General features: G+C 32.9%; 1 long non-coding RNA gene across 2 annotated transcripts in view; it reads left to right on the forward strand.

Annotated features, from left to right (window-relative positions):
- Positions 1-456: 456 nt before the first annotated feature.
- LOC128249321 (uncharacterized) overlaps positions 457-3,034 on the forward strand; it is a 24,935-nt gene continuing 22,357 nt past the window's right edge. Inside the window, exon 1 of one of the 2 annotated variants that reach the window (XR_008265424.1) lies at positions 457-535. This is a non-coding gene — a long non-coding RNA (uncharacterized LOC128249321). Of the gene's footprint in view, positions 536-1,334; positions 1,565-3,034 lie in introns of those variants that run through there. The other variant, XR_008265422.1, reaches the window with a different exon arrangement.

Consider the following 3,034-nt stretch of genomic DNA (forward strand, 5'->3'; position numbering starts at 1 on the left):
AATTATTTTTCAGTTTTTCTAGTTACCAACAATATTACCTTTCCTGCAGGCATTAGTTTTAAGGTGTTATGGAAAATGAAATGAAGTTTTGTTTTTTTTTGCTTTTTTAATTTATCTTTATTATTTTTATTTATGTGGGTCTTTTAATTACCAACCGGAAAAATGTTTCTGAGTTTTGTAGTTCTTTTTTCTCTTATACTAAGCGGGGAAAATGTTGATGTGGTTTATAGCCTTTTTTCTCTTAAAGATGTTTCCATTATATGCGGTTCATGATATCCAAATGTACAATTTTTATTCCTCTTATATAGCCGCCATTTCAGGCGGCGAACGATATAAAACATGACTCATACATGCATATATTTACTTGTATGTGCGTATGTGCGTGTGTGTGTCTATGCGCATGCGTGTGTGTGTGTGTGTGTGTGTGTGTGTGTAGCAGGCACGTGTATGTGTGAGCATGAGAGAGATGGGGCGAAAGATAGAGGTAGACATACAGACAAACAGAAACAAAGACGGAGAAATACGGACATTTTGTGTGAGTAAATATCTACCTACATATGTGCATATATACCCTCGTAAGTGTCTGTAAATAGCAGAAATAGGAAGATGTACTTCATTTAAATATAATATTTGGTATTACACTGTATGGTCTATTTATATACATTTATGTGTATGAGTGTTCATACATACATATATATATGGGAGAATATACGAAAAAACAACAACAGACGAGGACAGGTGGTGTAAATAACAAAAGGATGTATTAGTATGACGCTCGGGAATACGGAAAGTCTTTGACGTTTCGAGCTACGCTCTTCAACAGAACGAATACGGAGACAAGGAGAAAAACACGGAGAAAAAAAATTGAGGAGAAAATATATATATATATATATATATATATATATATATATACATACAAACATACATACATATGAGTGTGTGTTTTATGAGTCCGTTTTGCTATAATTGTACCAGTTGTTCTAACTAAAATTTACTTTATATTTCACTGTGTTAGAAAGCCTTGGTTGGGAGAAACTATGCATTATTCGGCGTCTCCAACTTCAGCGGACTCTTATATGAAAGGTGGAATATTAATGAATGAGGGCCACAGAACTTGTGTTACGTAAACACCTTCATTATCTTAAAGCTGTTCCGGCTATACCCGGAGCTGAATGCCAGTGCATCGAAGCCAGTAACATGTGTTCCTGTATGTATGTATGTATGTATGTATGTATGTAAGTGTATAAATGCGGCCATCTATTCTTTCAAGTATATATTGAAAACATTTTTGTGTTTTACTTTTCTTTTTTATCCATGTATATTTTCATATTTTCGTAAGGGATCATTGCAATTTGCTTTTAATATCAAAGTCTCTGAACCTACCATAAATGTTTTTAAATCTTCACATTCTCATCCTCAGAACGGAGGAGTTTTGGCTTTGTGTTGTGACCTCTTTATAGTAGGCAGCTGCAATGTAATTGGAATAATCATTATCTGGAATCTTTATTTCTTTCAATTAGATTTAAATGTCATCAGAATATTTGAAAGTTGTGCTGCGCTAAGAGTGAGTATTTTTCCCTTATTACGTATCAAGTTTCGTGAAGAATTTTGTATAGGTCAGGTGTATGTTTTATTAATGTTTTCCTATCCGGTTTCGATTTGTGTCGTAGTGCAATGCAAGTGTTGCTTATTGTATGTACGTGGTGAGTAAGGAGGAGATATAACATTTGAATTGAATAGACTTACAGCTTTTACTTTATTCTTCATTAGTGCCTTAATTACTGACGTAATTACATACACGGATAATCAGACAAACATATACACGCATATACGTTTATATATGAATATGTGTCTCTTTTTACCTTTTAGTGTATACTGAAACCTCTGTGTTCACATGTTTGCCACACAGACGTTTGCTACATACACACACACATGCGCACCAGCTCGCGCGCGCACACGGATGCAATCCTATATATAAAGTATACGTTTGTACATAGGCGGATTTGTGTATATTTGTGTGTGCATGTGTATATGTGTTTCTTAACACGTGAATGCAAATATGTTGTAGACAAGAAGAATTAAAGGGAAAACTTGACGCAGTTGCGGAGTATCGATATTTTTTTATATTAAATTGAAAGATCAGATTTTTTCCCACGTTCCCTAGTCTCAATCAAAACCCGAACATTCATCATTCGAAGCCCTATGTTTTGATAATTACATATATTGGCTCTTGTTGCACTACGTTTGTTTATTGAGAGAAACCTTTATACTCCTTGGCTGATTTGCATAATTTACGAAAAGTGAGCAGAAATTCCACAAGAGACAATCACAAAGCTCATCAGATCAATGCCAAAAAAAGTTTCGGAATTAAAAACTGCAAAGGGAACGTCAACTAAATACTAAGTATGTAGTCCTACCTATCGATTACATTTCAATTGTTCGCTTTGCGTATTAAATAAAAGATTTTGAAAATTAAAGGTGTCTATTTACTTACTGCATGTCTGTGTACATCATGAATTTGTAAAGCTAAATATTTGCTTCTCTTGTGTTGTGTAAATTCATCCACCGTCTTATTATAAGAAATTAGTTTGAAAATGAAATATTGCTAATGTGCGCTTCCATGAGATGAACTATAAACTGATTTCATCAATTTAGTATCGGCTTGTGAAAGGAAAACATGGTTATTTACACTCTGACCCAAGCCTGCAAAAGAGGATTTCAGAGAATAGAAAATTTCAATTACTTGTTTACGGAATAAAAGCTTATATTTTATGCATTTTTCAAGTACGTGTTTATATATGTGTGTATGGAATTTAGCATGATACTCGAAGCTCGTGTTATGTAATTTCACAAATAGAACATTAAACATATATGTGCAAATATATATGTGTGTATGCATGAATGTATGTATATGTATATATATATATATGCATGCATATATGTACGTATACATGTATATATAGCTGCCTTCGTTATATTATATATGTATATATATATATATGTGTGTGTGTATTTATATATATATATATATATA

This window comes from Octopus bimaculoides, chromosome 13 (assembly GCF_001194135.2).
Source record: "Octopus bimaculoides isolate UCB-OBI-ISO-001 chromosome 13, ASM119413v2, whole genome shotgun sequence".
Taxonomy (NCBI): Eukaryota; Metazoa; Mollusca; class Cephalopoda; order Octopoda; family Octopodidae; genus Octopus; species Octopus bimaculoides.